This window comes from Petaurus breviceps, unplaced genomic scaffold (genome assembly GCF_028583685.1).
Source record: "Petaurus breviceps papuanus isolate PSGF00001 unplaced genomic scaffold, PetGlider_PUasm1.0 176, whole genome shotgun sequence".
Lineage (NCBI taxonomy): Eukaryota > Metazoa > Chordata > Mammalia > Diprotodontia > Petauridae > Petaurus > Petaurus breviceps.
This window is the reverse complement of record NW_027185771.1, coordinates 12,529,657-12,555,934: the sequence shown is the minus strand read 5'-3', so window position 1 is coordinate 12,555,934 and position 26,278 is coordinate 12,529,657. Positions and strand designations below refer to the sequence as shown.

The 26,278-nt window shown below is 41.6% G+C and overlaps 1 long non-coding RNA gene across 1 annotated transcript in view; it reads left to right on the top strand.

Moving 5' to 3' along the window:
• Positions 1–2,758: 2,758 nt before the first annotated feature.
• LOC138159592 (uncharacterized) overlaps positions 2,759–26,278 on the top strand; it is a 67,190-nt gene continuing 43,670 nt past the window's right edge. Inside the window, exons 1-2 of the long non-coding RNA XR_011167922.1 lie at positions 2,759–2,889; positions 5,241–5,296. This is a non-coding gene — a long non-coding RNA (uncharacterized lncRNA). The remainder of the gene's footprint in view (positions 2,890–5,240; positions 5,297–26,278) is intronic.

The window sequence follows — 26,278 nt, the reverse complement described above, 5'->3', positions numbered from 1 at the left end:
GATGGGCAAATGCTTGGTTTTCTTCTGGGGTGGTCCCAGCTCTGCTGTTGAGTCATTCATATGTGGACAGAACAAAGCCCCAGAGAAGGAGGGAAGGGGAACAGCCCAGCCCTGGCCTGCAATGGAGGAAAGAGTCAGAGGTTTAATTAGGTCTTTTCCATCTCTAATTTCAGTAGTTCTCTGGAACCAATGACCTTTTTCCACCTGGTCACATCAATCATCCATGTTAGGGCCATTGGCCATCGTGGATGGGGGGTGGGGTGTTGAGGCACCCTGCTTGAGTTGGCCACGTCGTTCCTGTTGCAAAGAGAAAGGCACATTCTTCATCTGGTTTGGTCTTTCCAGGATTTTCTTTCCCAGATATCAAGTTACATTCCATTCACAAAAAAAAAAAAACCCAAAACATTCCAGATCATAAAATGTGTGAGCACGTTACAAAACAGAATGAGATCGAACACTGTGGTCACAAAGCTTTCTGTGGCTAGGGCACAGGAAGTCTCAGGTCCCCCACCCCTGACTCCCTTTGCTCATCCTGGACCAAGAAAAGGAGAATATCCATCATAAATACATTTCATGCTGCCTATGCATGGACAGCACAGGATTCAGGGAGTCTGGCTGTCCTCATACCCATCCTATAGATGAGAAGACTGAGGCAGAAAGGAGGCAGAAGAATTCAGAGGTGGTGACACCAAATGAATGTTTCCTAACCCCCAGTTCTCCTCCAAAACTCATAGCATGGTTTTTGTAAATTTTTAAATTTTAAACTTAAATACAAGAAAAGAAAAAAATTGCCCTGTACACAGCAGATCATAAGAGAGGATTTGATAGAAAACAATCAATTTCCAGCTCAGTGCTGGTATAAATATTTTGGTGTACATAGGGACTTTTTCCTTATCAAGGGCCTCTTTCAGGTATATACCCAGTAGTAGAATCTCTGGGTCAAAGTGTATGCACATATTAGTAATTTTATTTTCATAATTCAAAATCTTTTCCAAAAGGTTCTACTCCTGATTCACAGATTCACCAACAATGCACCAGTGTGCCTCTCATGCCACAATCCCTCGGACACTATTATCTTTTGTCATCCTTGTCAATTCAATAGCTCATATTTCTAAAGTTCTTTAGGGTTACAGATCCCTTTCCTCATGATAAGCCTGTGAAGTATATAGCATACATGCTATTGTCTCTATTTTACATACAGGGAACCTGAGGCCCAGAGAGTTTAAATGACTTACTGGCTGGTCACAGCCAGTACAGGGCAGAACCACAGCTTGGACTCGGATTTTTCTGATCCATCACCTATGCATCTAGTACTTCTAAGCATTAGAACGAGTGTGATCAGTTTAACGTATGCTAAGAGCACCTCTTTTCCCCCAAGATGACCGCATCCCCAGGCTTGATCCTGTTCTCTCTCATGCCCACCAACAGGACCCCCAGTGACTGCTGTCGTGGGTGTCCATCAAAGGGAGAACCAATGGGAAGGAATTTACACAGAGTTTCAGCCCCTCAGTATGAGGGCTTGATGAAGTCCCAAGACATCAGGGCATAGTGATGTCGGCACTATTCATCACCACTCCAACACTCTTTCCCAGGCCCATCCATGTCTATGAGTGCATGGGACCAAAGACCTTTCTCTCTCCCTCTTCACAGCAACTTCAGTCAAGGGATGACCAAGGGCTGGGACCTTCTGCCAAAGAAATATTACTAATGATGATGGCTATTATTTATATGATGGCTATATATTTATATTATTTATATTTATATAGGGTTTATAAAGTGCATTATTTATGTAATCTCATTTGAGCTTCACAAGATTTTGTTGTTGTTATTCAGTCATCTCTTACTCTTCGTGACCCTATTTGGGGTTTTCTTAGCAAAGATACTGGAGCGGTTTGCAGTTCCCCTTTCCAGCTCATTTTACAGATGAGGAAACTGAGGTAAATGGGGTTAAATGGATTACCCAGGATCACACAGTTAGTAAGTGTCTGAGTTTGGATTTGGACTCAGGTCTCCCTGACTCCAGACCCAGCACTGTGCCACCTAACTGCCTTATCCTTAGGAGATAGGTTTTATTATTATCCCCATTTTAAAGAGGAGAAAATTAATGTTGAAAGAAATTAAGTGACTTGCCCAGAGTCACACAACAAGTAGGTATCTGAGTCTGGATTTTTTCTAAAATCCATACTCTATCCATTGTCCCATCTCACTGACAAAGAAGTACAAATATAGTGGGACTGGGTAAAATGCTGAGCTGAGTGGATGCCTTTTTCCAACGACTCATGTTACACACACACACACACACACACACACACACACACCCCAGTCATGGAAAGGAGATGGAGCCACCACATACTCCACATAATCTTGTCCCCAATTTGTCCATGGGGAGGTAAAGTAGAATTGGAGGAGGGTTGGTGGCCTCAATCCTCTCGCTCTTCTTAAAAAGTTGGTTCAATGCAAATTAAGTTTCAGTTGACCTCACTGTAGTTGCTGTTACCTGATCCAACTGAAAAAAAGGGTGTTAAGTCCTTGCCCCCTCTCCCCAGGACCAGAGGCAGCAACAACCCTGTGATTCTATATAAAGGTCACTGCAGATGGAGAAGTGGATGGGGGTGGTGAGGGCTCCCAAAATAACCCTGGCATCAGTGATTACCAAGGGCGCCAGAAATCCTTGTAACCTGACCCAGGCCCGGGGATTTCCAGACAGGTGGTGGCCTCCCTATCTTAAGAACCCATCTGGACCAGCCTCAGTGGGCTGAGCCAAAGCTACCACTGGATGGGACACCCACTTCTGGACAGACACCAAGACTACTAAGGGAAAAAAGTCCAGAGGCAGGTAGAATTGCTCCCACCCACCGATGCCCCAGGTGCCCTGGACCAAGCTGTAAGGTCAGCTTGTTTCTCTTCTGAATGTCTGGATCCTCTATGTGACTTGGAGCAGGTCACTTCTCTCTGGGCCTCAGTTTCCTTTTCTGTAAAACAAGGGGTATAATTAGGCTGCCTCTAAGATCTATTCTGGTTTTAAGTTACTATGGTTCTATTTTTTGAAATTCTATGTTCTGAAGTTGCATTAAACATGAATTGTGAATATAGAATCCCATTCAGATTTGGGGGAAATTTGAAGCTTTTAGCCTAACTTAACAGAAAAGACAAAGGACAAGCATTATAAGTCTACCCCTCAAGTTCATGCTGAGGTCTGTCTATATGAAGAGGTAAGTAATTCTCTAAGAAGGAATTATGTCTAAATACGTGTACTACTATAGTAGGAAAAGGCACTGTATTTGGAGTCAGTCCTTGGGTTTCAAATTACACCTCTGATGCTTGCCACTTGTATGACCTTGGATAAGTCATATAACCTCCCAAGACCTCAGTTTCTCATTTATTAAAGGAGTTGAACCAAATGGGCTTTGAGATCTCATCCAGCTCTAGACCTATTATTGTCCAACCTATAAAATGAAGATGACAAACCCTCAAAGCTGTAAGTAAACTCAAATATTAATCTCTTCTGTAACATTCCCAAGTGGCCCAAGTGATCATGTAAACACCTCTGGAAAAAATTCCAGTGATGGGGAATGCACTACCTCTGCAAGCATCTCATTCCACTTGAGAGAAAATATTATTCTATTGTTACAATATTAACAACTAATTACTAAATTGGGATCCAGGCTTTTTTCTTTAATTTCCTCATTAAGGCCCAGCTCTTGATGAAAAGTCAGTCTCTGAAGCACCAGATTGATTGATGAGATTGTCCTGGCTCTTGAATAAACATTCTCTTCAATCTTGGGAAGAATCCCACCCAAACAGAAGACCTCATTTCTGTTCAGATTGTAAACAGAATCCAGTCTGGGTGAGCTCTTACCCTGCGTAAAAGAGCCCCTGTCCTTGTACCTACCCCTCCATCAGATTTTAGGGTGGCCCAGCTCATGAAGGAGAAAAGTGGTCTGGATGGAGATGATTTCCCTGTCCAGATTACTGGAGGCAGCTGAGTCTCATGATCAAGCCACGTTCTCAGCAGGAATCTCTACAGATTTCTAGCCCACCTCCTCATTAAATGTCCACCAATTAGGGTTGATCCCCCCTTGTCAGAGGCATTTCCTTTCAAAAAGTATTAAGGGCTTTCAGACCTTTGGTCACCAAGAGAAACCAGTGACCATCAATTTATTAGTTGCCATCTAGTCTAATTAAAAAATTGATTATTAATTATCCAGAAACTCTATCTCTTGGAGTTTTTCATTCATCACAAACTTTGATGTGACTCTAAGTGTTAGGAAGTTTCTCCTTATATCAAGCTCAAATTTGCCTCTTCCCCAGTTCCTCTCCTTCTACCCTCTGGGACCCAGCAGAACAGGGGTAATCCCTGCTCCCCATCATCAGAAGATGATTATTATGGTCCCTTCTCTTACAAGTCTCCTCTCCTCTAGGGATTTCAATTAATACTCATGTGACATGTCCTTCAATCTCCTCAGCATTTTCTAGACCCATTCCAATTTGTCCACTGTCCTCGGCAGCTAGTGGATAGAGCGTTCAGTCTGGAGTCAGGAAGACCTGAATCTGACTCCAGGATTAACTCTCACTAGCTATGTGACCCTGGGCAAGTCACTTAATATCTGTTTGCCTTCGTTTTACCAACTGCAAAATGGGAATAATAATAGATCTACCTCCCAGAATCGTTGTGAGAATCAAATAAGATAATATTTGTAAAGCACTTAGCACAGTGCCTGGTACTCTATAAGAACTAGTTCTCCTCCCCCTTCCTAAAGTGTGGTGCCCAGAAGTGGACACAGAACTCCATATGTCGCCTAACCTGCAGGGGCAGAACTGATTCTGGTCACTATGTCTCTCAATGAGGCCTAGGCTGCATGTTGAATTGATAGTCTAATACATTAAATTTGTACGTATCTCCCCTGATAGGGGCAGGTAGGTGACATGGTAGATAGAACACTGGGCTTGGAATCAGGAAGACTCATCTTCATCAATTCAAATCCAGTCTCAGACACTGACTAGTTTTGTGACCCCGGGAAAGTCACTTAGCCCTGTTTGCCTCAGTTTCCTCATGAGCTGGAGAAGAAAATGGCAAACCACTTTTGTATCTTTGCTAAGAAAACCCCAAATGGAGGCACAAATAGTTTGGACACAACTTAAATGATTGGACAAAAATCCCCCCTGATAGAATGTTAACTTGTTGTAAGTAGACTGTAAGACTTGCAAGTAAAGAAGATTGTCATTTTTTTTCTTTATAGATTGCAGGCTCTGGGCATACTCTCCCAGAATGTGGCATACTCAACTTGTAGGTCAGGTAAGTCAGATCCCCACTGCTTGGTTGGCTATTTTCCCTCATCCTTTTCCTGATCCCTCAGGTTCACCCTGAGGGATCAGGAGCAGTTTTCTAGTACATTGATCATGAGCCCCCACCAGTGTGCTCCTCATTGAATATAAGTTGATATCAATTTTCCTAAAATCTTAAGTCTTTACACTTGTCAAATACAAGTTCAGTCCATTCACATTCAAAGTTATAATTACTATTTGTGAATTTCCTTTTATCTTATTTTTACTCACTATTTTAAGCTTTTAGCAACAAGTATTCACTAAGCAATATAGTTAAAACAATTGGTACAAGCCACCTCCCAGAACCAAGTGTACCTTGATACTTAACTAGCTGTGTGACCTTGGGCAAGTCACTTAACCCCAATTGCCTTGCCTTTCCCCCTCAAAAAAGACCCCAAAACAGCAAGTATATACTCTCCTGCAAGTACATATAATATCAAAGGGAAGTGGGTTCAATATTCCAAAGTAGTAAAGGGGTAATTCATAGCTCTTAGTTGTTCAGAGTCATTTTTGCAGGGTCCTCATGAAGTTCCCCTTAGATATAGTGTGACTTTCTGCTCTGCTCCTTGTAGAGTCCTAAAGTTTCCCTTTCTTAGTTTGTTTAAATTTTTCTCAGGCCCTTGTTCCTCTTCAAACACAGCTACCAATACAGCTGAAAAGTCCAATTTTTCAGAATTTTTGAAGTTCAAAGGAGCATCCCCTGATAAATAGAAGGGGAATAAGGGGGAGGAGAGAAGACAGAGGCTCTCTACTCCCCCCCCCCTCAGGAACTTGGCTGAAGTTATTCCGCTACTACTAGACTGGCCCCCCAATGGAATGCTCAATTCCAAAGGAAGCTTGCTGTTTTTAATCTAAAACCCACATGGTGTAACTAACTTTTAGACCAATGCCAATACACTTTCAGCGTAACATTATCTCATTTCATCCAATGGCTGGAGGAATTTTGCTCCATCCAAATGAATTAAGGGTTTTTCACACCTAATTTTATGACCTTGGTTGACTGATTGAAGAGATTGATATAGAATATTGTGTTAATTACTTTAAGCGAGGCTGGGGAAGGATTCATTCATTTATTCATTCAATCAAGAAGTCTGGACTTTCTGTGTTCAGTCGGAGGAGAGTGGACCCGCAATCCTGTGTTTGTGTTCCCAGCATTGCCCTCTGTACAGAAGGCTTTAGAAGTGGATGCACTTTAGAGAGCCCATCACTTATTCTTCATTGTTGCTTTTTAACCGTGTCTGACTCTTCATAACTCCATTTGGGATTTTCTTGGCCAAGATACTGGAGCAGTTTGCCGTTTTCTTCTCCAGCTTATTTTATAGATGAGGAAACTAAGGCAAACAGGGTTCAGTGACTTGCCTAGGGTCAGCCAGCTACTAAGTGTCTGAGGTAAGATTGGAACTCAGGAAGATGAGCCTTCCTGACTCCAGGCTCAGCACTCACTATCTAATTGACTTCATCTGTTCTACTCTACTCATTCAATACAAAAGGAAACTGAGGCCCTGTGAAAGAAAATGAACTATCCAAAATAACACAGGAGGTAAAAAAAAAGAAAAGAAGACTGGAATTTGAACCCAGATCTGGTCCTATGCAAAAATGACTGTAGGGGAAGGGGGAAGAGTCTGAGATGAATCAAATAAGTCTTCTCCCCTCACTCTTGGCTCCCCACAAGGGATTATTGAAGAATCCCAGACATCCTAGCTGGGTGAGAGTAACAGGGAATGCACAGGGGATGTTGCCCTGAAGGCCTCCTTTGGGTCAGTGCTTGTGTGGAGTTTGCCAACGAAACACCATAATAGGGAACCACTGAAAGGCTCATAGCTTTCTTTGGGTTGAAGAGAATGTTTCATGTGAGCTGTCAGAAAGGTCTGTACATCTTTAGGGTTGGCCATTGAAGAGAGAACCCAAAAGAGAGACAGAGACAGAGACAGACAGAGAAAGAGACAGAGAGAGATAAAGACAGAGAACAGAGGGAAACCGAAAGAGAGAGACAAAAAGAGACAGAAAAGAGGGGAGAGATAGAGAGACAGAGACACAGAAATGCAGAGACAGATTTTCTTTTATTGGATCCAGAGAAGACCTAAAACACTTTGCCAAGACCTGGACCACCATAAGACATAGCAGTTAAGCCCACTTTGGTGAGTTATGCAAGCTTTCTACATGTCATCCTCTTCTCTCTACTTCCAAGACCACCACCCTAGTTCAAACCCTCATCACTTCTCCCCTGGGTTTCTTCAATGGCCTAATTCATTTCTCTAATTAGCCTCAAGGATTTTCCCTTGCCAACCCCTTCTCTATACATCTGCTAACCTGATTTTCCTAATGTTCTGGTCTGATCTTGCCATTCCCATACTCAGTAGATGCCACTTGCTTCCTGTCATCATTAATCAACATTAGGTCTCCTGTTTAGCTTTTAAAGCCCTTTGCAAATTGGCCTCAACTTACCTTCCCATCCTTATGCATTGTTCCCCTTCCTGCCTCCTAGAGTACAGTAAGGCTGACCTTCTTGGTATTCCTTTCATATAAGACTTCATCTCCCATCTATGCACCTTTACCTGGGCTATCCCTTATGCCTACAATGCCCGGCCTCCTCATCTCTATCTCTTTGAGTTGTTTCCTTCTGTGACCCCTTCTACACGAAGCCTTTCCAGATGCCCCCATTGTACTAATGCCCTTTACTCCAAAAAATTTTTTTCCCTATTTGTTTTGTATATATTTTGAATCTACTTATTAATGTATCCACTGTGACCTGTGATAGGTCTTTGAGGTCAGGGATGGGGTTTTTGTGTCTCAGGGATGGGGGTTTTGTGTCTTTTCTTTGTCTCAGTTTTCTTATCTGTGAAATGGAGGTAATAATAGCACCTACCTCCCAGGGTTGTCATGAGGATAAAATGAGATAATCATTGCAAAGTGCTCAGCACAGTGCCTGGCATGTAGTAAGTGCTTTATAAATGTTGGCTATTATTATTATTTTTATTTACTTTCAAATACTCTAATGAGTCTGTGACCTCTTAAAGGTAGGCAATGATGCATAGTGCAAATCCATCCATGCCTGCCCATCCTGTGCTCCTCTTGTCTGTGCCCTTCCATGGATTTGTCACGGGGAATCCACTCAATATGTTCACTTAACACTGTGAGGAGAGCAACGGGCATTAAGGATGTCCATCGGTCATCTCTCACTCTCCCCACATGACCAACCCATTTATTTTTTCACTCATACACTTCCTAGATGGCATCCCTTACCATTCTACTCCTTACTACACTATTTGTGATTTGTAATGAGCTACAGTGCTCTCATGTCCACCATTACCTCTTAGGTTCTCATCAATTTCACATCTTCCAAGATGGTAGCCTATGGCTCCCAAACTTCCAATAACAAGGAAGAGTATTGGTATTAGAGAGAAGGACCTTTGTAGGAGAGAAAAACTTTTAGTGTCATGAAAAGAACTGTGCAAATTCTGAAAGCCTCTTCTTAAAGTCATCCAGGAGGGAGAGCCCACCACCTTTCTAGGAAACCCATCTCGTACAGCTCAAATGAAATTTGAGTGCTATTTTGGTCTCAACATGATAATTGAATTGCATTAGCTAAACTTCCCATGTAAAATTTTTCTAAGAAGTGTCAATATACTTTCCTCTCCATTGTCCATTTTTGGGTGTCAATAGCATATTTGGATAAATCATGTAGGAATATTTTTAATTGCACTTCACATTTAATTTAATCCATCTTTTTCTTTTTATTCTTTTTTCATCTTTATGCTAAATTTGATCTTTGCTCTAACAAGTCAGTGGTCTGACTAAATGTAGATGGCTGATTCAGAAATTATTTCCATAGCAGTAATGAATCATCTCCTGTCTGTTAAAATATAATAAATTTCATTTTTTGTGATGTTATTTGGTGCTCAACACATCCAGTACTTTCTGATCTTTTTGCTGTAGAAAGTGTTCATGTGGAATATGCATGAGGCCTCTGTGTAGTCCATAGATCTTTGGCCTCCTCCTTTCCTTATCCCTGAGCCATGTTTCACAATATATTTTTCAATGACTTTGCCAAGACCCACCCTTAAATTAAAGTGACTGAGTATCCCAGTATGTTAATTTAATTTGGAGGATCTCATTGAATTCTTTGTTGAATTTCTCTACCTCTTTATCTCTTGCAAGAGATGTTAACATATGTCACCACACATTTTTTTTGGTAAATTATTTATTATGAGCTCTGCTGTATGTGATGACCAAAAGTCTCATGAATTTGTCTTTCTTTTTGTCCCTGGATACATGATTAAAACCATCTCTACCAACTTCTTTCCTTAATTTCCTCTCGAAGGAGAATCAGTAAACTGTCTTTCGATTTAACTGAGGCTTCTTTCTGTCTTCTGATTTCAAGTTTGGTTTGGAGTCCTAACTGCTACATTTATGTTCATAGACAGGCCAAAAGCTATGTGATCCTCAGAACCCTTTGCTCCTTAATTTGCCACTTTGCCAATATCACTGAACATGTAGAAGAGGTCTACATTTTATATATTTTTTTGCTTTATGGACTTCCATAGCCAAAAAATTCATCTCTAAGTGGCAGACTGCCGTTACTTCTGGAAGCTGATTGGAGGGAAATAATCCTCTGCTGCCTAACAAACCTGGTTGGAAAAGGAGAGGCTTGTCCGCCTTGCCCTTTACTACCCCACAGGGCTTAAGAAGAGGGAAACTCCTAAGAGGTGTGTCTGTTTTTCCATTTACTCCCACCTACAGCTTGAGAAGGAGAAATCTTTCAGAGCTTAGCTAAGAGAGCTGGCCCAAATATACAGATCTCAGGCCTAGGGAAACTGCTTTTGCTGTTATATAAGCATGATGATGTCTTAAACCCCACCCAAGGAGTGTCCCTAGTAGAAGAGGTCACTTCTGGTAGAGCATTCTTTAGGAAGACCAAGGTGATCAAGGCCTGCAGCCCAGAACCATTAGTTGCCTGGGCAGGAGGTTTTCCCTACTGATATTCTTCCCTCTGACAAGCTAAGACTGAAGTGGAGGGAGAGTTGGTATGTGACTTTTCGTTCACAGGTGAGGTATGGATCGATTCTCTGCTGTTTGTACTAATTTTGGCTTGGCAATTAACATCAAGAGAACAGATCCTCTCCTCCAGCCAGCACTGCATTGTCCATATGTGAAACTGATGAGGTGTGGGTTCTGGGAGCCCCCTCAAGCTTTCCTTGAGTCCTTGAGGTACAGACTCTGGGAACCCCCCTTGGACTCTGATTAAATTGGCTCATTGGATGAGGCATTTGCAAGAGGCCATAAACCTTAACCTCTTTTACTAGACTTCCTACTCTTGAGCCTATCAAAATATCAATCCACCCTTGAACTGGCCTAGCCCACCATTGTCTGTAGCCTCCAGCAACTTCCCAGCCTTGATCACTCATTGACCTCATCATTGATCACTCATTAACTCCTCCTGGAGACACTCCCCTAGATCAACATTAGATTCCTCCCACAACCTTCTGTATATAAGATCCCATCTTGTCTCCATGTCTGTGAGAGCTCCATAGAATGACCTAGCACAGGCTTACCCTGTGTCCAATACAAGCAAACTATTAATAAACTTTACTTTTCTTTGGCTGAGAAGACTCTAGTCTAATTCATTCAGCAGGACCATTAGGGGGGACTAGGCGTGTTGGTATTTTTGGGGTCTCCAGAGCAACCCTAATCCTCTTAGTGGGTAACCTCTTCAGAACCATCAGTCACAGCAAAGGGAGAAATTTTGAATGCAGTAGATACATTCACTCAACTTAGCAGTGTACTTTCCAAGGATGTTCACATAGAGGATGAGTTTGCCACACACTTTACCAGAACCAGCTCATTGTTTGCAAAGCTCCAAACGACAGTGTAGGAGAGAAGAGGTATTAGACTGACTTCCAGACTGAAAGTCTACAGAGCCCTTGTGCTCACCTCATCATTGTATGCCTGTGAAACCTGGCCAGTGTACCAGGACCATGCCAGGAAACTGAGTTACTTCCATTTTAATTATCTTAGGAAGAATCTGAAGATTGCCTGGCAAAATAATATCCTGGACACAGATAATTTCTCAAAACAAACTGTCACACATTCAAACTCTACTTAACTCTGAGGGGTTGACCACATTGTTCAATTTATTTATTTATTTATTTTGCTCTTTGGAGGGCAATTGGGGTTAAGTGACTTCCCCAAGGTCACACAGCTAGTTTTTGTGTTAAGTGTCTGAGGTCAGATTTGAACTCAGGTCCTCCTGACTCCAGGGCCAGCACTCTACTCACTGCGCCACTTAGCCACCCCAGACCACATTGTTCAAATGCCAAGTATACATTTGCCTAAAAGATTATTTTATGAAGAACTCACACAAGGCAAGTGCTCCCATGGAGGTCAGAAGAAGCGATACAAGAACAACTCTCAAGGTTTTTCTGAAGAACTTTGGAATCGATTGTGAGACATGGAAGACAGTGGCACAGGACTGCCCAGCCATGCTCCACGAGGAAAGCAGAATTCAGCAGCTCAAGAGAAACATGCACATACAGAGCCATGTCCACTCCAAACGTTCCCTCGGACTGTTTGTGCCCAACCTGTCATGGAGCCTTCTGAGCTCATCTTGGCTTGATCAGCCATAGTCAGATATACTGTACCTTGACCCTGACATAGTGATGTCATTTTGGTCCTCTTTGAGCCCAGACAACAATTTCCCTCTTAGATTTCTATAAGGTTGTGCCTTCTCTTACCCATGAACACTGTGTGCCTTTATAGGAGACTGTGTGTGACCCGTATTTCTGGATACACTGTCATGTTATGTTTATTCTTGTTGTGTTTTTATTCAGTAAATGTGTCATGATCGAAAAGTTAATGGTGTCATCTTGGTCAATCCTTTTAAATGGGAAGTATATTAGTGGGGGCTTGGGAGCTATTGTCATGACTAGTACATTTATAGCTCCTTAATACCGGAGTTACCCCTCATGCCCTAAGGGTAAGTTATAGCCAAATGGCCACTCCTCTGGAAAAACCCAACTTTCCAGCATGAGTGCACATTGGGTGAGTTAGCCAACCCAGAGACAAGAGAAACAAGTTGGGAGTCTCCATGTGCCATATTCCATGCATCGCCCATTCTAAACTCTAATGGGTCTAGCAATCAATGAATAAAATGAAGATGTTATTCTACATTACCCCTGACATCCTTTCCAACAATAAATTTAAGATTCTGTGATCGATTATCTGTTAAGAGGGAACATGGTAAAGAAAAAGGGTTTGGATAAGAGTCTGAATTTCCACTCTTCTGGCCACTGGATGGTAGCATAAAGTGGAAAAAACAATTGACTTTGGTATTGAAGGAGTAGGGGTTAAATCCTGGCTTTCCAAATTAACTCTGTGACTTTGGCTAAGTTATTATAACTTTCAAGGTCCTCTAAAATGATGGACTTGACACACAGTAGGCACCATATAAATGTTAGCTATCATTTGTTATTATTATTTTGTGGTTTACAGAAATGTATTCTTTGGATTAACAGAGAGCACACATCCTCTAGTCCTATTTAGCATAGGAAATTAATTCAGTATGGCCAATTTGTAAGAGGAAAAATAAGATGTGTTTTGACCCACTGGTACTGTGACAAGGGCACTTAATTTGGAGTCAGAAGATCTGGATTCTAATCTTCAATTTTTTTTTTCTACTTCTTACCTTTTTGGTCTTTTGTGTGTCAGATTCCTCTGTAAGAGCAGGAGTTTGGATTAGATTATCTCGAAGTATAATTCTAAATCTTAGGGTCTTATAACAGCAGCGAATTCTGGCTCATGGCCATGGTGAGGCTGGATTCTCTCAGATCTTGCCATTCCCTGTGGAAGAAGCTTTGCATCTGATCCCATTGCTTCCAAGCCACACACAGTGACATCCCTCTACACGGTGCCAAGTAATTCCAGCTCAGCTAAGCTTCCTTCTTGGGTTCTGCAAAGCTCTGCAAAGCAGCCGTCATCCTGACCGACACTTCCTTCGAATGTTACACTCTGAATCCTCCTACAGCACTTAAACATGCCTGGTGTGGAGGTGTGTATGTGACTGTCTGCTGCTGGGTACAGCAGAGAGGGCTCCCCCTGCCAAGCCTGGCCGGCTGAGCTTTGTGCCCAGGCAGCAGGACCTTTGCCAGGCAGCCCCCACTCCTCCAAGGCTGCCTGCAAAGGAAGTGTGGATGTGCCTGCGGAGATTTTAAGACTTAGGGCAATCCTAGGGGTGACTCTACAGTGAAAAAAAGCACCAGGGCAGGACTTCTTCACCCTGAGCTCCCCAAGATTTCAGGGGGTCTGTGAACTCAGATGGGATACAGCTGATTTCCTTTGTAATCCTACATATCTGATGTAGTCACACAATACATATAGTATGTATGTATCTTTCTACATGCATGGATACTACATATATGTCTATATATAAACATGCACATATCCCTTTATATAGAGACATGCATAGCTATGTCTATGTATAGCTATAGATAGATACGTATGTTGCGGGCGTTTGCCCTCGCAACAGATCTAGACGACTAGCCCCACGGCCCTCTCACTTACCCATCCCGGGTCTTCGGTCGTCACCGGCCCCTCACGGGGAAAAACACCAGACAGAAGGCGGAGGAGTGAAGCGGGGTGGTTTATTCTTCAACAGTTACATGGCGGAGAGAGAGAGAGAGCGCCCTCTCACACAAGAAAATATATAGCGAATCCGAGCCAATCACATCGCAGTTTTACATTTATGGCCTTATATGGTGATCACCCCCATGGCCTTATATGGAGATCACCCCATATTCATTCAAAGCAACCATGGCATCGCCCATAAACCCCTCCCCCTCCCCCATCATACGTACATGTGGTATACATACATATATACATGTAAATCTATAGATATTTCCAAAGATAGAGATGTCTATATATAGATTGTGTATATGTGTGTATAATAATACATTATATATACATATATGCCATATGTGTGTATTTATATATCTGTGGGCAGCTAGTTCATACAGCGGAAGGAGCATTGGGCCTGGAATCAGAAAGCTCTCAGTTCAAATTCAGTCTCAGATATTTATTGACTGTGTGACCCTGAGCAAGTCATTTAACCCTGTTTGCCTCAGTTTCCTCATCTGTCAAATGAGCTGGAGAAGGAAATGGCAAAGGAGTTCCAGTATCTTTGCCAGGAAAATCCCAAATGGGGCCACAAAGAGGCAGATACAACAAGAAAATCACTAAACAGTAGTAACTAGAACTAAGGAAGAAAGTGTCTTGTAGAAGATGGGATTTAATCTGGGATTTTACAGGAGCCAGGGAAGACAGGAGTTAGAAATGAAAAGGGGGTGGGGGATAGTGGAGAGAGGATAAGGTATAACTTGATCTCATGGGACCTGGAATCAAATCCTGACTCTGACACTTCTCTACTATCCGGATGGTCTTGTGTAAGCCTCCTTGTTTCTCTTGCCTGAGTTTCCTTATTCATTAAACCAGGAGCTTTGCTTTGATGGTCCCCAAAGTTCCTTTCTAGCTCAAAAATTATGATGCTAAGATAAAGCTTGACTGTCAGGTTAATTAACTTTTTGAAAGAGTTATTTGAGAAAATTAAATACAAGAAGATAAGTTTGACAAAAGCAGAATATTCCTTGATGCTAACATTAGAGATTGATTTTTGTTCTTATGTGCTTTTTTTCTTTTTTTATGATGGGGAGAATATTGGTTTTGGAGTCAGAGGATGTAGGCTTGAATGCCAACTTTCTTATCACCTTTGTGATGTTGGGCAAATTACTTCTCAACTCTGGGACTCAGTATCCTCCTCTGTAAAATTAGTAGGTTGGATTGGATCAAGGTTTCCTAACTTGGGGTCTATAAGCCTTCCTTTTTGGGATATTTTGAGAACTCTATTTCGATAACATTTATTTTCCTTACAATATTATGTATTTTATTCCATGCATTTAAAAACATTCTTCTGAGATGTGCATAGGCTTCCCCTGACTGCCAAAGGGATGCATGATACATAAAGGTTAAGAATATCTTGGTTAGGGGCCGCTAGGTATCACAGTGAATAGAGCACCAGCTCTGGAGTCAGGAGGACCTGAGTTCAAATTCAGCCTCAGACACTTCACACACACACACACAGACCTTGGGCAAGTGACTTAACCCTAATTGTCCTACCTTCCCCCTCCAAAAAAAAAAAAAAAAAGAAAAAGAATACTTTGGTTAGCTGGTTCAGCTTTGACAGTCTGTGTCCTAAGGCCCCTCCCACCTCTACAATTCTTTGGTCAAAGGTCCCTCTCAGGTCTGACATTCTATGTTCCAAAATCCTTTCTAGTTATTCTGTTCTAAGATTCTTTTCAATTTTGGTATTCTGTGATTAAATAGTTTTTTTTCCCTGACATTATACTGAGGTATACCCAGCAATGCTTGATGCAGTTCGAAGCATTCTACAAACCATAATCACATTTGATTCTCAAAACAGCCCTGGAATGGGGAGGCTAGGTGGCGCAGTAAGTAAAACGCTGGCCCTGGAGTAGGGAGGCCCCGAGTTGGGTTCTGGCCTGAGACGCTTAACACCCACACAAAAATACTGGCTGTGTAACCCTGGGCAAGTTACTTAACCCCAATTGCTCTCCAAAAAAAACCAACCCTGGAAGGTAGGTGGAGAAGGAATTCTTTTACTCAACAGCCTTCCATGGATCCCTATTGCCTACCGAAGTTTTCATCGTTTGACTGGCATTTAACGTCTTCCACATTCAGGAGTCATTCTACCTATTCAGCCCAAGTACTTTGCCTTAATCAAAGATCTGACCATGCAATTCTCCTACTCACTCAACTCTCACGTCCTAGATAAGGTTTCTACTCTTCTGGTTAGTATCCCAACCCATCTTTCCAGACTCATGGGAAATGAATCCCTGACATACTGCAATCTATTCAATTAGTCAATAAGCATATATTAAGCACCTACTATAGGCCAGCACTGTACTAATTGCTGGGTATTCAGAGAAAGGCAAAAGACAATCTCTGCCTTCAAGGAGCTCATAGTCTAATGGGGGAAACAACACACAAACAACTATGTACAAATAAAATATATACAAGGTAGATTGGAGATAATCCTCGGGGGGGCTCTAGCATTGGAGGGTGATGGATAAAGGCTTCTTGAAGAAGATGAGATTTTAGCTGAGATTTGGAGGAAGCCAAAGAGGCCAGGAGGCAGAGATGAGGAGAGAGAGCATCCCAGGCATGGGGAAGAAGGAGTAAAGATGCCCAGAGTCTGGAGATGAAGTTTGAGGAGCCACAAGGCAGCCACTCTCCCTGGATCACAAGGTACATGGAGGAGAGCTCCAACGGGTGAGGAGACAGGCAAGGTGGGAAGGGGTCAGGTTGTGAAGGGCTTTGAATGCCAAAGTTGGGTCCCAGAGTTGATAGGGAGCCACTGAAATTTACTGAATAGGGTGGGGTGGGGTGACATGGTCAGATCTGTACTTTGGGAAGATAGATTAATTTGACCGATGAGTGGAGGATGGACCAGAGTGGAGAGATACTTGAGGTAGGGAGTACTATCAGCAGGCCATTGCCATAGTCCATGACCTTCTCTTTGTTCTTCATACAGGACACTCCATCTTGTTCATTCAATAGGCATTGAGTAAATGCCTACTATGTGCCAGGCTTCCACTAGCAACATACAAGGGGAAAAAATGAAACATTTCTTGTCCTCAGGGAGTTTACATTCTAGAGGGGAGAAAGAATAAGGGCGCAGGGACATAAATACAAACTATGCAAAAAAAAGTAAATAGGGAGAGGTGGGAGGGGGGCAGCAAGGTAGACAATAGTGACCAGAGAATGAGGAAAAGACGTGGTAGCCCTTGGACTGAACCCTGAAGGGAGTTCAATGTTCCAGGAACTGGAGATGAGGAGGAAATGCATTCCAGGCATGGTGCACATCCCATGCAGAGACACTGAGGAAACATACCCTTAAAACATGGACTTACCATGTAATATTACATGTTATAATTATACATATGTGTATCTTATCTCCCTAAGAGACTGTAAGCTCCTTGAGGCAAGGACCATGTCTTATTTAAACTATGTTTCTCCCCAGGCACACAGTAGGTGCTTAATAAGTATCCATTGTGGTTGATATTCATAGGCTCACAGGACTTAAACCAGTAGGGACCTTGAAGAGCATCTAAGCCATGGGCTTTTAACCTGTTTGTGTCATGGGCCCCTTAGGCAGTCTGGGAAGCCAATGGAGGCCTTCTCAGAAGTATACTTTTTTCCCCTTTATTTTGGAGGGTAGAGGCCAGGACAATTGGGGTTAAGTGACTTGACCAAGGTCGCACAGCTAGTAAGTGTTAAGTGTCTGAGGACAGATTTGAACTTAGGTCCTCCTGACTCTAGGGCCAGTGCTCTGTTCACTGTGACACCTAGCCGCCCCTCAGAAGTATACTTTTAAATGCACAAAATAAAATATATAGGATTACCAAGAAAACCAATAATATTGAAATGAAGATCTAAGTTTTTTCCCCATCTAAGTTCATGGATCTGCTGAAATCCATCCATAGAATTATTGGGGTTCCATGGACTCCAGATTAAGAACTCTATATCTGGTCCAATCCTTTCATTTTACATAATTAGGAAACTGAGGCTCATAAAGATGAAGTGATTTCTCTGAGGTCAGACAGTAAATTAAAGAGCTAGGCTTTTGTGATAGTAATGGCAATTAAAGATTCCCCTGTATTGGCTTGGTTTTCAAATTGATTGTATTAAAACCCAGAGTTTGTTAATCCCACCTGTGGGATGGGCTTGTTGATGTGAAAAGAAAGTCCTGAAGTGGGAGGAGCTGGTGACGTAGATTTGGAGAGACACTGGAGAGAGGCGGAAGATCTTTTTTGGAAGCAGCACCTCGTGGAGAGAGAGAGAGACTAAGAGGATTGCTGGTGGCCGCTTTTGCCTGTTTTCGCTCTATTTTGAATATACCACTTCCATTTGATTATACTAGCCTCTTGGGCATGTCCAATTCTGTGAGAAGCTGGGGTACTCATTACCCAGGTCATAATTGGGATTCCAGGTCTTAATATCACTTCATGGCCCAGAGTCAGTTGTTCAGTCTCCACCAAAGCCCAATATGCAGCTAACAACTGCTTTTCAAAAGGTGTATACTGGACTCCAGATGAAGGGAGTTTCCTACACCAAAATCCCAAAGGTACATTTCGGCTTTGTTGTTTTTGCCATAAGCTCCAGTTTGCATAATCATCTTGTACAGTCACTTGCAATTCCACTGGACCATTTTGCATGGGCCACAAATCTAGGGCCAATTGTATGGCAGCCTTGGCTTCTTCAAAAGCTTTACTCTGCTCAAGTCCCCAATCGAATTCATATTTCTTCCGTGTGACTCTATATAAAGGTTTTAAAATCTGTCCCAAATGTGGAATGATGGGGAGCTTGTGCTCAAGCGCCACCCTAAAATATGGTTTTCTGTGTTTATTGTGTGCTATTCTTGTTATATTGTTGTGAAATTTTGTTGACACCAGTTATTCCTACTGTATTTTTGTCAAGTAAGGGACATGAAAGATCTTGGGGCCGAATGTAAGGGTTATGGGATTTAAAGATCTTCCATGCCCCGTTGGACTTGCTGATGTAGCAGGAAGGGGCGGAGCAAGAGGAAGCGGAAGCCAAGCTAGCGTTCCTGCGTTGGCTGGCGGTGGTGGTGACAGCGGCAGCAGCAGAGGCAGTGGCAGCGCGAAGCCCTTTTTGAGTTAGGACTGCTAAGGACTTTCTGCTAAGGACTCCTGCTGAGGACTGCCAGGGGCCGGAGCTGCTGGGAGCGCGCTTCCAGGACGCTGGGTGGTTGCTGTGAGTGGGGAGAGGAGGACCTTTGCCTGAGGTAGCCTGTTCTGTTTTAAAGGCTTGAAAATGTGGGTGCTTTCTACTTTATCTACCTGTGCCAATGTCATAACTACTCTGATGGCTTTCACTTTCTGGTTTTGGGACTCAGTCTTTTGGTATCTTAATAAATTTTCTAGTTTATTTCCTCATATGGCAAACATGACGTATTTTGTAATGGATAATTATATCAGCATATTTGTAATCTCTATAGGCATAGTGAATATGGCATTGCTGATACAGCTTTGGATCCAGGTACCCTAATTCTAGATCCAGTGCTGTTCATGGTATTGTATTATTAGATTGCAAACTCCATATTAGAATATAAGCTCCTTGAGGTCAGGGACCCATCTTTTGCCTCTTTTTGGATCCTTAGCACTTAGCACAGTGCCTGATACATAGTAGGCATTTAATAATTAATAAGTGTTGATTGATTGATTGTATTATGATCCCTATTTTAGTGAGGGAAAAATGAATTTCAGAGAAGGTAAACAAGTCAGACAGTCACACATTTTATAAATGGTAGGGCCAGGAGTGAGGGGTTTATCAGAAAAAGAAGTTTAAACCAGGGAATGAGCACATTTGATGGGACTGGCCTCTCTGAAATCACTATCATCTGCTCCACAGTCAGTCGGCTCCTTAAATAAAAGAAGGGTCTGGTTACTAAAAAATAAAATAAAACAAAATAAGAGAAAGAAAACAAATTGCTTAATTCCCATCCAAGTGGCTCTGTGAGAGTTATTTGTATATGGGTACATTTTCTTTCTCTATCTGTCAGTGTCATAAATACTTGCAAGGGGCAGGAAAAAAAAAATCCTCCCAGACTTTACGTCAACAGAAACAGCCCTAATTGGCCTTGGAGCCTCATAATTCTAGGATTGTCTTGCCCGTGTGTATCTAGGAAGTTTGCAGAAGCAAGGGTAAAAGGTGTTTTCATTCATAATTTGAAGTGGAGGCTTTGTTTCCAACCCAGAGTTGGCTCAACCTCATTGCCTTTGGGCATTAAAAAAAAAATGTGTGTGTGTAGAAAACTGACTTATCACTTTCTTAAGGAAAGGAGAAAAAGCATGAATATTTAATTATGCGGTAGGCAGTGAAATGAATACAGAATTTAATTTTTCTTTTCAAAGGTCTGGACAGGGCCTGATTGAACCCGATGAGCCTCCCCTCGTCTCACCAACCTTCATCATTTTAGGGTGAACAAGCTATGGTATCCCTTGTCTTATTTTTAGAAATCATTACATTCCTGGTGCCTAGCCTGTGGTCTTCAGCATGGAGAGCAGCTAATTTCAGGTCAATACCCAACAGCAGATGATATTGAATCACGTTCCTTTTGTTTCTCAGTATGTTTTGTCAAGAATGTAGAAACTCACTTCAGGCTCTGATCAAGACTTCACTGTAGCATGGAGGTGACCCTGTGTTACCTAACTCTTTTTCCAGCACAGCACAAGTTTTGGCAGGTCCTGGGGAACTGAAAAGGCCTTAGACATGGGCTTGGGGCTAGAATGCATATATGAGCTCCGAGGACCAACCTAGCAAAGTGTAGCAAGGTTCAGAACTAAAAGGATGAGCCATGGGACCTGGGTTCGAATATTGGCCCTGTTACTTACTAGTTATGTGATTGTAAGTAAGTCACTTCCAATCTTAGTTAACATTTCTGTCTCCATGTTAGATGAGAATTACTTCCTTTCAATTCTGGAGACTACACAAGGTGTTGAATTTTTTTTTCTCAATAATCTCAACCAAGGCAAAGAGGAGGTGAGATCTGCATTAGTAAAGACAATATGCACACAGATGAGGTCACAAGTCCTTGAGGTATTGAAGAAGTTCAAAGACTCTTAAGACACCTTTGGCCTTGATGTTTCCAGGTAAAGAAAGAGATGAGCCTTAGTTCATGAGGATAGGGCATGATGCAACACGGAAGTCAAACAATCCTAAAAACCACATCGGGTAGTTTCCAACCTGTAACATGAGAGGAAGAGGATATCCTTTGTGGGCTGATGCTGATGATTCTGGGGAAGACTCCCATTAGTGATGTCCCCTTAAGCTGGGGAGAGAGCAGGAAGAATAATTGGGGAGAGGAAATAAGGCCAAGACCAAGGTCAACACCAAATATGGAGAAATTCATGGCTCCAGCCACATGTGTCATAACAAAAATACAAGGAAATGCTTTAAAGTGAGGGTCTTCTTAGCAGTACCAAGAGTTATTCATAATTATTGTATCTCACTCAAATGATAACAGATTTAGATATGGAAAGGATCTTAGAAATTATCCAGTCCAAGGGGCGGTTAGGTGGCGCAGTGAATAGAGCACCGGCCCTGGAGTCAGGAGAACCTGAGTTCAAATCCGGCCTCAGACACTTAACACAAAAACTAGCTGTGTGACCTTGGGCAAGTCACTTAACCCCAACTGCCCTCTAAAAAAGCAAAAAAAAAAAAAAGGAAGAAATTATCCAGTCCAATCTCTATCATTTTACAGATGATGGTCAGAGGTCCAAAAAGAAGTGCATTGCCTCAGATCACATAGGCAGTAATACTGTCAGGATTCTAAACCACATTCTTTGATATCATAGTTCTTGGGTTTTGAATCATATACAAGTATCTTACCTGAGAGGTGGTGTGGTAAATAAAACTGGACTGAGTCAGAAGTTGTGAGTTAAAGTACTGGGGCTAATACTTAAGACCTATGAAACCATAGGACAATCACATCTCTCTTTGCTTCAGTTTCTCCCTCTAGAAAATGAGAGGGAAGATACTTTTCCTGCTCGCCTCACAGAATGATTGTGAAGGGAGTGATTTCCAAACTATGAAGTCTTTTAAAAATGTGAATTCCAATTATTGTTAATATGATTTGAAGCTATACATTCATCACTTTTCATAAGGTATTTAGGAAGGACAGTTGTTACTTTTCCCAGGGATAAACTAAGAAGTTACTTAGAAAGCAGCTTGTGTTCTGTAGCCAGCTCCAACCTACTTGTCCAAGCTGATTGTTAAATCTACAGTGTGCACATTTCCCACTCAGAAATCAACAAACACTACAGACCAGGACTTGGTTTATGTTTTATTGATTGTATAGACTTAGGAAAGTGATGCAGAAAATGTTAATAGTGTAAATTAAATTTAAAAAGTGTGTCCTGTATACATTCCCCATCCCACTCCCACACCCGAAAGCCAGTTGTTAAATACTTACCAGCAAGAAAGTCTCAAATCATATTGAAGTTAACTACTAGAATTCTTCACTAAAACCAGATGGTCAATGCCGAGGAAGCTTGATTCAGGACTTTCAGGGTCCAGGATTTCCTCAATGTGAGTGCTTACTCCACCAGAATAAATCAAGACCTCTTAGTAAGTATGCTGTCCCTCCTCACCTCTACCTCCTAGCTTTGCTAGCTGACTTCAATGCCCAAATCGAGTATCAATTCCCGACTCACCTAATTGTGACTAATTCTCTTCCCATAGAAATTAATTTTGTATTTAGTTATGCATAGGCTGTTTCCCCCAATAAGATGGAAGCTTCTTGAGGGTCAGGACCATTCAGTATTCCTAGTATATAGCATGGTGTCCGGTACATGGAGGTATAAGGAAACTTAGAATCATTCAAATTCTGACTCCCCCATTTTACAGGTGAGGAAACTAAGACACAGAGGGTTCAGTGAGTTGCCCAGGGTCAATCTTCCAAGCTGGGATTTGAACTCAGGTGGAACTGAATGAGTAGGCAGTCTTCTCCAACTGAAATTCACCACCAGATGGCCAGCTTTGTGATAAGGGACCTACCTCTCTGCTTTTAGCTAGACAGGTCCTCAAACTCAGTCTGCCAGAAGACCCAGACTTGAAGTCTTTCCAGACTGGTAGGACTGTTAGTTCTTGAATTTCACTGGCATAATAATCTCAAGTATTAAATAATAACTTGTGTAAAGATCCCATAAAACACATAGAGGGGCAACTGATTTATGTTGGCACAAAGAGGGAGCAATTAGAGTGAAACATCCATGTAAGCCAACTGGTGGCACTCCAAACTTGAGTTACTCCAGCTTACTTCTACTGCGCATGTGCCAACGGGGGGCCTAGCATCCTGTCTGTATCTGGGCAAGCCACCAGATGGCACTTCATGCCCTGAGCTACCATCTCCATTAACTGGGCACGCATCATCTGATCTTCCTGGTCTTTATATTTCCCTAGCTTTTCCCCTTTTAGTACCTTCCCAGATTCCTATAGAATCTGTTTTTGTTGATGTTTAGTCGTTTTAGTCAGGTCTGATTCTTCATGATGCCATTTGGGGTTTCTTTGGCAATGATACAGGAGTGGTTTGCCATTTCCTTCTCCAGCTCATTTGACAGATAAGGAACTGAGCCAAACAGGGTTAAGTGACTTGCTCAAGGGTCACACAGCTAGTGAGAGCAGATTTGAACTCAGGAAGATGAGATTCCTGACTCCAGGCCAGGTACTCTGCTGTGCCACCAAACTGCCCATCCTATATAATCAGGAGATATTAATATTCCTAACAATGATTATAATAAATCAAATGGCTCCAGCCCCCATTCCTACAGGCTTTTAATGTCTTTTCCATCTGCAGGTGGTCCCAAAAGGATTACTCACTCACAAATTGATTAAATGGAACCTTTAGTACATTGAGAATGAAATAATTAACAATGGTGGCTTTAAAATTCTAGTAAGGTTTGAAATCTCAACTTTCTCCATTCAGTCTTCTGAAATCTGGTTTTCCACTGGTGTTCCCAAAGATCTTTGTAAGGAAGTGCTTCAAGTATTCCCTCAAACTCCTGCCCAGAATCAACTTGGTAGGAGAAATCATCACATTGGCTTTCAAAGTAACACCACTTAATGGTTATTTTTTGGGCCCTCCTGGCTCAGAGCAAATGTAAATAGTAACTGTTTCTCTTTTGGCCAGCAACCCTGAAGGTCTTTCCCTCCCAGTTTGATTTTTTTTTTTTTCTTAAAAGGGTCCATCCCTTGACTCACTTCTTAAAAAGGCCTATTCACTGAATGGGTGTTGCCTCACTCAAAGTAAGAACCTGAAAATACCTTAACTTGAAAAGGCCAAGGTCTCTCATTGCATCCTGGGCCATCTCCAGTCATCCTGATCCATATCTTACCACTGGACCAAAATGGCTCTGGAGGAAACAGTGAGGCTAATGACTTCGAACAGCCCTGCCTCACTCAAATCACTCACTCAAATTGCAAGTCATGTCATCACTTCCCTGATGTTATGGTCTTCTTTGAGAATGAGGAACAAACCACACAACTGCCCTTAGCTCCAAGCTATCTGGTAGGCAAGTCTATCGCTGGATACCAGCCATGGAGAGCAGGGTAAGCATTGGTCTCTGAATTTATTTTTTTTTTTAAGTTTTGTTGATATGTTTTATTTTTATATCATGAACATTTATAGATTACCCTATGCCCCAAGAGGCCTCTTGTAACAAAATAAAACAGCTAAACACAATTTAAAATAAAATTACCTCATCCGAAAGAGTATACATACAACATTCCACCTCCCACCCAACCTCTCTATTATTAATTAGCTTTTATAATTAAAAATATCTATTTTTTTCTTACTCCTTCTCCTTACCACATTAGGAAAAAAAAGAGAAAAGAAAGGAAATTATTTGTAACAAATGCATAGTGAAGCAAAACAAATTTCCTGACGGGTCATATTAAAAAATACATGTCTCACTCTGAACTCTGAATCTTTCACTTCTCTTTCAGAAAGTGGATAGTATGTTTCATCATCAACCCTCTGGTCATGGGTGGTCATTGATTTGATGATAGTCTTAGAAATTTCAGAGTTGTTTGTCTTTACAATGTTACTATTATTACATAAATTATACTCCTGGTTCTCATTTCATTCTTCATCAGTTTCTAAATTGTTCATTTTTGTAACATTGATGTTGTAGAAAAAGTTGTGTTCCTAGTTTTGCTCGTTTCCCTCTGCATCAGTTCATGTAAGTCTTCTCATGCCTCTGAGAGACCATCTATTTCCTCATTTCTTAGAGCACAAAAATCCTCCATCATATTCATATGCTTCAACTCATTCAGCCATTCCTCAATTGTGGAACACCCTCTTTGTTTCCAGTTTTATTTTTCTACAATAAAAACAGCTGCTATGAATATTTTTATACATGTAAAACTTTTGCTTACTTCTTTGACCTTTATAGGGTACAGGCTTAACAGTAGTATAGCTGGGTCAAAGGGTGAACACTGGGTAATGACTTCCTGTGCATATTTCTAAATTGCTTTCCAGAATGGCTGTATCCTTTCACCAACAATACATCAATGTACCTATTTTCCCATAGCCCTTACAACACATATGGCTTTCCATTTTCATTATATGCCAATCTGATGGGTGTGAGGTGGAATTTCAGAATTAATTTGTTACATTTCTCTAATTAGTGGTGATTTGGAGAATTTTTTTTCACACAGTTATAGATAATCTGGGTTTCTATAGATAAACTTGAGAACTGCCTGTTAATATCCTCAGACCATTTATCCATTGGGAAATAAGTTTTATTCTTATAAATTTGAATCATTTACTCATGCATCTTGGAAACTTAGCAAAGAAACTTTCTATGAAGAATTTTCCCCCAGTAAATTGTTCTCCTTCTATCTTAGCTTTATTACATATGTTTGTACAAAAGCTTTTAAATTTGATGCAATCAAAATTATGTGTTATCTTCTATGATCCTCTCTATTCCTTGCTTGATAATGAACGTTTCTCCTATCCTCATTCTTACAGGTTTTCCATGTTTCCTTAATTTATTTATTATGTGACAACTAGGTGTCTTAGTTGGGCCTGAAGTCAGGAAGACTTGAATTCAAATCCTGTCTCAGATAGTTATTAACTTCATGATGCTAGGCAAATCACTTAAACTGCATGTGCTTCAGTTTCCTCAACTGTAAAATGGGGACAGTAATAGTACCTACTTCCCCATGTTGTCATGAGTATCAAATGAGATACTATTTGTAAAGCCCTTAGGACAATGCCTGGCACATAGTAGGTGCTCAAAAAGTCCTTCCTTCTTCCCTCCTTTTCCTTCCTTCCCTCCTTTTCCTCCCTCCCTCCCTCCCT